The sequence below is a fragment of the Triticum dicoccoides genome, chromosome 2B (genome assembly GCF_002162155.2).
Source record: "Triticum dicoccoides isolate Atlit2015 ecotype Zavitan chromosome 2B, WEW_v2.0, whole genome shotgun sequence".
Taxonomy (NCBI): Eukaryota; Viridiplantae; Streptophyta; class Magnoliopsida; order Poales; family Poaceae; genus Triticum; species Triticum dicoccoides.
Window position 1 is genome coordinate 281,405,066 of NC_041383.1, and position 9,106 is coordinate 281,414,171.

The window sequence follows — 9,106 nt, forward strand, 5'->3', positions numbered from 1 at the left end:
AGCCATGAGTCGCTTCTTCATCATGGCTTTCCACCAAGGATACTCATGACCATCAAAGGTGGGGCAAGATACATTCCTCAATCCTACAGTCGACATAGCTAAACTCCAGGTGGTCAAACTGAATCACACAGAACAAGGGAGTACCTTGCTCTGATACCAATTGAATGTGTTAGTTATCGACTAGAGGGGGTGAATAGGCGATTTTTTTCAAAGTCTTCAAAACGTGGAAGTTTCGAAGACAAACAATAGAAATGACCTAATTGATATGCAGCGGAAGATAAACTACAACAAGCAAGCCATAGTCAAGTATGCAATAATGTGAACGTACAAAGACTAATAGCAGCTAGGTAGTAAGGATTAGGATGGAAGATAGTATGAAGCCAATCAACGATAGTAGTCAAGCAATGAAGTCAAACAGATAAGACAAATAAGCAATGACTTCATGAAGATAAACTCAAGGTAAAGGGAGGGAAAGGATAGAACCAGTCACTTGTTGAAGACACAGGATTTGTTGGACCAGTTCCAGTTGCTGTGACAACTGTACGTCTGGTTGGGAGGCTGAGATTGAACTCAGAAGACCGTGTCTTCACCTTATTCCCCTTGAGCTAAGGACGCACTGTCCTCGCCCAATCACCCTGGTAAGTCTTCAAGGTAGACTTCCGAACCTTCACAGACTTCCTTCATCGGCGATCCACAATGACTCTTGGATGCTCAGAACGCGACGCCTAACCGGCTAGAGGATACACAGTCCTCAAGTGTAATAAGTCTTCAGGTCACACAGACAGAAAGACTTCAGTGATGCCTAACACTCTTTGGCTCTGGGTGTTTGGGCTTTGTCCTCGCAAGGATTTCTCTCTCAAAGGCTTCGAGGTGGGTTGCTCTCAAAACGACAAAAGCCGTAAACTAACTCTGAGCAGCCACCAATTTATGGTGTAGGGGGTGGGCTATTTATAGCCACAAGGCAACCCAACCTGATATGTCCGAAATGACCCTTGGTCACTAAGGAACTGACACGTGTTCCAACGGTCAGATTTCAAACACACACGGCAACTTTACTTGGGCTACAAGCAAAGCTGACTCATCCAGCTCTGGATAAGATTTGCTCTGATTGTCTTCGCTCGAAGACATAGGATTTGGGTTGAGCATCACTTCAGTCACTCTGACTTTGTTCACTTGGACCCCACTTAACAGTACGGTGGTTCCTATGACTCAACAAAGAAGAAATGGAAACAACGAAACAACACAGTCTTCGCGCTCCATAGTCTTCGCTCAATGTCTTCTCATGTCATAGTCTTCAATGTGAATATCTTCACGTACCACCATTGTCTTCAATGGCTTCATACATTTTTAGGGGTCATCTCCGGTAGGTAAACAGAATCAATGAGGGACACTACATGCGTTATCCTGCAATTCTCACAAACGCATTAGTCCCTCAACCAACTTTGTCGTCAATACTCCAAAACCAACTAGGGGTGGCACTAGATGCACTTACAGATGGACTCCGTCCCCAAGCTCGCTGCCGTAGTATGTGCGGAGGACGACGACCACGAGCGAAGCCACTTCTCGCCGACCCTCAGGTATGCTACATCTTTTTAAACCATACCCTTGTTCAATTGCCCCATCTGCCACGTCGTTGCATGTGGATATTTTTCCACTCCACCATCTTCCCAATTTGCCATCCTCTGCTCTGCTGGCCACGCAGACGAAAACCATAATTTGCACTATTAAAGGAAACCCTACTTCATGCAGACTAATCCATGTCTGGGTTGAATAAGGAAAGGAAGGGAGACTGTACTGTCCAAGAAAGTAGGCATCAAACCCGCCGCTAGGTTGAAAAGGGGAAAATCAGTAGCTAAGGAACGAGTCTCATGTCTCTTGGTTGAAGAAGGGTATAAAGGCATGACAACGCAATAGAGAATGACCAGTTCGATCGGTTTGTTGTCCTCACATAGGAAAAAGGTGGCTAAATAGAACAAAAATGGGACGTAATCCACATATGCTGCCTGGATATTTGTTGCTCTGGGCAACCATACCTCCCTCACCACTCTACGTCCGTGGAGGTACATCATATTGGTGCGCCCACTGTCTGAATGGGCCTCCCGTGCTCTTATTGCCACTTCTTTTGTTGTTAGGATAATGCTAGCAGTGAAGTCAAGCAATGCTACTGCTAAAGTGAAGCCACATTTAACTAATGCCGCTCTCAGTCTAATGCCACCGATAAATTTAAGCAATGCCATTTAATGCCACTAGATTATTTCAGGGTTAGCTGTTGATTGTGGATGTATTAAAGATTTTACAGCTAAGGCATTCTAATGTTGTTGCACGCCAGCATACCAACGATGAAACTTGTTACTACCTTCAGATTTTTGCACTGTTAATGCTTATAGATTACATACCTCACTTTCATGAGATAAGTTAATTTTTTTGTACAGTTTCACAAAAATGCCAAGGCGCTGATGTCATTTTATTTTGGTTAAACTGCACGAACAATTATGAAGAGAAGAGGAAAAGTCAAGAGTGGGCACTTCCTCCTCCGGCTGTTCTCTTGATTCATTCGATCAAGTTTTTATGTTTGATCGATTATCAACATTGGGATAGCAATTTTAAGGTCCCCCCGAGTTCGAAATGATATTTACCTTGGAGGTACATGGCTTGCAATTTTTTATACTGTCATTAGTTAATAATGCTAGTTACCTTCAGACTTTTGTATTTGGTTTAATGCTCATGCACAGCTAGTATACCAATGATAAAACTTGTTACCTTTACATTTTGTATTGTTAATTCTTATAGAGACCTTCCAGTGCTAGAGTTTATTGAAATTTATTCAGTAAAACCATTGTACTATATCCTGTAATAAACTAACTACTCTACTGTTGCACTAGCCAATGGATTAGTGTATATTTGTAGTATTCGAATGGTGTTGCATTAGCGTATGGATATAAATAAAGTGTGGCAAGCTTTCCCAGATATGTGCTCAAGAAAACTACTACCTGTTTTTCTAAATACTAGATGTTTGGGTACTTTAAGTTGAACCGCAAAAACGTCTTATATTAAGGAACAGAGGGTGTAGAGTTCACTCAAATGATCCCGGTAAAGCTAGTCACACCTTTGTTAAAATTGATGTTCATTATGTTATCGGAGGAGGTCTGTATGTTTGTCTCTAATGCATGTCGACTACATACATGACATCATGATGTAATGTTAAGTCATTTCCTTTTGTACAGTGTAACTAAATTGTCAAGGCGCTGATGGCATTTTATTTGAGTAGAGCTGCACAAATTTTGCTTAAAGGAAGAGGAAAGGTCAGGAATGGCTCGGTTTTTCAGAAAAAACTATGTATGCCTTCCTGACATCAGCCGATGTTGCTTTATTTATTCCTTCAAACAGGTGGTTAGAAATAGTCTTGCTACCTTTTCCTAGTAAGAAATTGGAATGCTTATATTTGTGAGTCTATGCTTCAACTAGTGCCACTTTTATAGTAATCACACTTTCAATATCTATGCAAACAGGGATGCTCGATTTTAGTGGAACTGCACAAAAAGTCCAACTGGTTCAACATTAGGAGCATGTTTTTTTCCAAACCTTTATATCCAATTGGTGGCACTATGAGCTGTTCATTACGAAAGTACATGGTTTGCTACTATCTTGCTAATCTTTTTGTACTATCATTAGATAGTAATACTAGTGGTTTGCATGTGAATTTATTGGCAGGGTGGACCTACATTGGAGGTGCAGGACAGGATTCAATGATTGGATGCTGAATTTCGGTTGTATCGATTTCACCTCTTCCATCACTGCGAACATGGATATCCTTGGTCTGATGAAGAATAGGCACTATATTTCTGCTCTAAACTAGCAAATTAGGTCAGTATGAAATTGTCCAGGGCAAAACATAACTGTATCAGATTGTCCAGTGCAGAACATGACAGATGCTAAGCGGAAGAGACATGTTTAAACCAAAAATACATGGTGTGGTATATGTTTACTAGCTGCTTCATATTTGTGCAGACAGAGATGTCTGCCCGTTGCTATTTGGCAAACAAACAAAGTGTCCTCAATTTTGGTTGAACTGCACAAGAGAATAGTATAGTCACTGCATGCAGTGCCATTTGAAAATAGACACAAAGATTGGATAGTCACTTCATGGACTGCAGAAAAGTAGTACTGTCCTATTTACTGGCCAACACTAGGTGCTTCATTGCTTTGGTGTGATTATACAATGGGCATCATTTTGGCTAAGTTAAAGTTTGTATTCCGAAAATAGTCTCGCGGTGTGATCGAGAGAAGATCAAATCATATTGTAGTGGATGTTCCTCCATCATTTGTGGTTCATTCTCATGGTTCCTGCTGGTGGTGAAACCACTTACGTTTGCAAGAGGAATTGTAGACTTCACAAACAAATTTGTCTTCCAGTCTGTACTAAATGTTGGCCAAGAGAAGCATCCATGTTAGTAGGAAGAACAAATGTTTTTTCTAGATCTTCGCTTTTGGAGCTACATATTTGTATATGATCTGTGAATCATTGAGATGCATTAACATGTTGATCTTATGTATGGGAATCGTACTAGTTAGTTTTAGTTGTGACGCAAGATCCGAAGTGGTTGATCTTTGCTTTTGGAGCTACATATTTGTATATGATTTGTGAATCATTGAGATGCATTAACAGTTACTTATTTTTGTTCGCTCAGTGTTTACAAGTTACTAATCAATCACTAGCTAGCCTACAAATGCGCTCCTGGCAGTTTTATTTGCGACGCAAGATGCAAAGTGGCAGTTTTTTGAATAAAAATGCCTACCTCTGAAGAAACTGACAAGCTACACTATCGATCCTACACGGATAAAAATGCCTACCTCTGAAGAAACTGACAAGCTACACTATCAATCCTACACGGATAAATAGCAGATCATGCACGTACTACCTCCTTTCCGGTTTGCAGGGCTCAATTCAAGAAACGACCTACTCGATCTTACACGAATAAATAGCAGATCACACACGTACTAGTACCTCCTTTACGGTTTGTAGGGCTTAATTCAAACCTCTCACCAACCAAGGTACTCCCTCCGTCCGGGTTTATTAGTCCCATGAGCAAAGCAGCAAGACCAAGGCATGGCAATAATTAACGACATGCAGAAGTTTAAGCATAATTAAATCCAGCGATTTAAGTGGATATATGCGTGCCCTCGGCTGCGACTCATTGCATGGTGCTTCGCGTACTACCTGTGAGCGATTCTGAGTGCCTGTATGCAGTCGGCCGTAATTAAGGCAGCTAACTGATGCGAAAAAAGATACTCTTTAATTGTTGCGGGCTTTTTAAATCCGTGGAATCATTATTGACAAGGAGGGAGATGATTCGAGTGCACTCGTTTGACCGCCATGCCGGCGTGCGACCCAGACCGGACGGGACGTCACAGTCATAATTTTAGTTTCTCTAGTTTTCCACGGCAAGCTGGCACGCTAAGCCATTATGCATTGAATTCCGATGACCGTCGCGCTACCTTCCCCCTATAAGTACTATTTCCCGGCCTTCTCCGATGCCACTGTGACCCAACTCGCCACATCCTCATAAGCCCCCACCGGCCCGACGTCGCTCACCACGTCCGCCATGCCCCCACCCGTCCGTGGTAGGCGACGCCGGAGGTGGTCACTGCCGGAACTAGTGTTTGGTTTTTCACCGGAAGGCAGACAGAGGGAGGAGGCATTCTATCTGTCTTTATATGGCAATGCGGAGATCGAGGAGTTGTTGGAGCGCGACCGCATGGCAGAGGAGCAAGAGTTGTTGGAGCGCGACCGCCTGGCGGAGGAGCAGCGTATCGCCGATTTGGGCCGCCAGAGGGACATGGAGCAGCAGCACACCGATGCTCTAAGTCGCGAGCAGAGCGTCCGCAATTGGGCCGACTACGTGGAGGGCGGCGCCCGGCAAATAGCCCGGGAGGCCGTCGGGCACGCATGCGTTCGCGACGCTGATTTTTACTACCATCTTGTCAAGTGGGTTTCCCGCTTGGAAGCCGAAGCTTCGGTGGACCACGCCGGCATGGAAAGGGCCAACACGCGCGAGCAACGCGCCCTATCACACCTCTTGCAAGTCCAAGGCGAGGCACAGGACGCTGGTGTCGGCGTTTAGCGTGTACCACAAATGGCGGCCGACATCGTCTAGTTAGCTAAGAGTAAGTTAGTACTTGTACGCTACTAGAGTATTAGTGGGAGTAGATAGTTAACTTGGCTATGATGGTTGTCAACATGGAAGTTCAGTACTCTATATGTGGATTAGACCTGTTATTTTTTTAAATGGGTTGTATTTGTCCTCCACGAGTTTAGAGGCTAACTTGTGGGCCTAGCAAGTTGACGCGTACACAATCAGGAGATGATTGTACATGGAGAGGATGACAGCAGGGACCCGCCAAGGTCATGGCAGTACGCAAGCAAGTGCCTCCTTATTTCAAGCCAATAAAAAAATGGCTCCTCCTACTGGATTTCTGACATCTGGGTCCCATGCCGTTGTCAACGTAGTCAATAAACGAGAGAATTGCATAACGAGCGGCTGACACCAGGGACCCAGCAGCTCGGCCAGTTATTTTTGTTTTGGGGTAATTTGATAAATGCCACTCCAAATCTGGTGTATCCAAGAAATGCCACTGCAATTTCCAAACTTTGAAAAATGCCATTTCATGCCATTTCTAGTGGCATTTTTCGAAGTCTGGAGTGGCATTTTTCAAAGTTTGCAAACTACAGTGGCGTTTTTCAAAGTTTGCAAAAATTGCAGTGGCATTTTTCAAAGTTTGGAAATTGCAGTGGCATTTTTATGAATCGCCATAATTGGAGTGGCATTTATCTAATTTTTTTGAGACAGAAGCAGGGTGTCAACTGGGCTATGCGGGACACTCTGGCCTGTCTAGACAACCTTTTCTTTTATGTTTACCACAAACCAGCCCAGTAGTTTTTTTTTTCTTTCTGAAAATGGCTAGCCCAGTTTTTTTGTGATTTGTCAAGTAAGTCGCTTTATCAGGCCTGTTGGGCTGCAAATCTTTCAAGACGAGGAGAGCTTCATTCGGCTAGCCGAGAAAATGGCCTATCAGTAATGAGAAATGGGTTGTACATTTTTAAAACACATCAAACCGGCAATTCGTTTCAAATATCTTTTTTTCATTTCGAGATTTTAAATTGCATTGATTTTTATGAGTGGACAATTTATTGGATTTTATATTGATACACATTTATTTTTAAAATCAGCCTGGATGTGACTCGAAATTTCGGGATTAAAAACAGTTCAGACCGCACCGACATATGCAAAATTTCGTATAATTTTTTAACCGTTGCCACAATATGGGCTGTAATGCTAACAAAAAGAATATGGGCTCCAAAAAACCCGTAAGGATTAGTAAATGGGATGTAAATTATTTGAAATAATGGCAGATGGGCTGTAAGCTGTTTTCCACATATTTGAGGCTTTCCACAGATGGCCTATATACTCTTGGATGTCCATCCAACGGCCGTCGTGCTTCTTCAATCTCTGCTCTTCCTGCTCCAGCCGCTCAAACAAGCGCCGGCGGGACTGCCTACTCCTTCCTCCCTGCGGCCAGCTGTGCTGCCACGCAGGACTCACCGCCCCACTGTACTCCCATCGCTGGCCTAGCCATCCTCTACTCACCCATAGTCCCACACCTGCTGTTATTCTCCAGCGACGGCAGATGAACCAGTAAACCCTCATACAGTCGTACTCCCCTCCGCATGGGAAACAACTGCCGAGTCTTCCCTGCCTCTGTTTTGTTCCCTTCCTAGGCCTCGCTGTCGTCCACCGCCCTAGTGCTCTCGGCATGGCGTGGTCAACATGGTCAATGACCGAACTGCATCTGACAGCTGGGTCGACGGTCGCACGCAAGGAAATGCCTCCTTATTACGCGCAAAGTAATGATTCCTCCACCTGACATCTGGGACCCACCGAAAGGGCCTCTATATTTCGCGAAAAAAACGTTACCGCCGCTGATAGCTCGGACCCACTAGCTATATCTTCGCATGCAAGGAAGTGCCTCCTTATTACGCACACAATAATGAATACTCCCCCTGCTAGCTGGGACCCAATATAGTGGGCCTACTAAGTTGACGGGGACGAAGGGCTTTGTCAACTTAGTCAATATGCACGATTCTAGCTCGACTAACCGTATGATGTCCATTCAACGGCCCTAGTGCTTCTTCAACCTCTGGTCTTCTTGCTCCAGCCGCCCAAAGCAGCGCCGGTCGTGCCGCCTGCTCCTGCCTCTCGTGGCCGGCTGTGCTGCCGCGGAGGCCTCACTGCCCCCATACTACTCCCACCGCTGGCCAGGCCATCCCTCCACTCCACTCACCCACACCCCCTGTTATTCTACAACGATGACAGCGCAGCCAAACCAGTGAACCCTCGTACTCCTCTCCACATGGGCATCCACTGCCGCGTCTTCCCCGGCTCCACGTCGTCCCCTTCCTAGGCCTCGTCGTTGTCCACCGCCGTGGTGCTCTCGGTGTGGTGTGGTCAATGTGGTCAATGACCGAATTCCATCAGAAGAATATTGTACGTGGAGAGGCTGACAGCTGGGTCCATGGCAGCCGCAAGGAAGTGGCTTCTTATTATGCGGAAAATAATTATTCCTCCACCTGACAGCAGGGACCCACTAGACGGGCCACCTGTATTTCGCAAAAAAAACGTTTGCCCTTGACTGCTAGGACCCACCCGATGGGCCACCGTATTTCACGAAAAAATGTTCCCCCTACTGTCAGCTCGGACCCACTGGAAGTGCCTCCTTATTACGCACAAAAAATGAATACCCCCTGCTAGTTGGGACCCGCCTTGGTGGGAGGCTGACTTGTGGACCTACTAAGTTGACGGGAACGGAGGGTTTTGTCAACTTAGTCAATATAAATGATTCTAGCTCCAGTGACCGTACGATGTCCATCCAACGGCGTAGTGCTTCTTCAACCTCTTGTCTTCTTGCTCCAGCCGCCCAAAGCAGCGCCGGTCATGCTGCATGCTCCTGCCTCCCGTGGCTGGATGTGCTGCCGCGGAGGCCTCACCGCCCCCTACTATTCCCACCGCTGGCCAGGCCCTGCGGCAACGACAGCCTCACACCGCAGCCG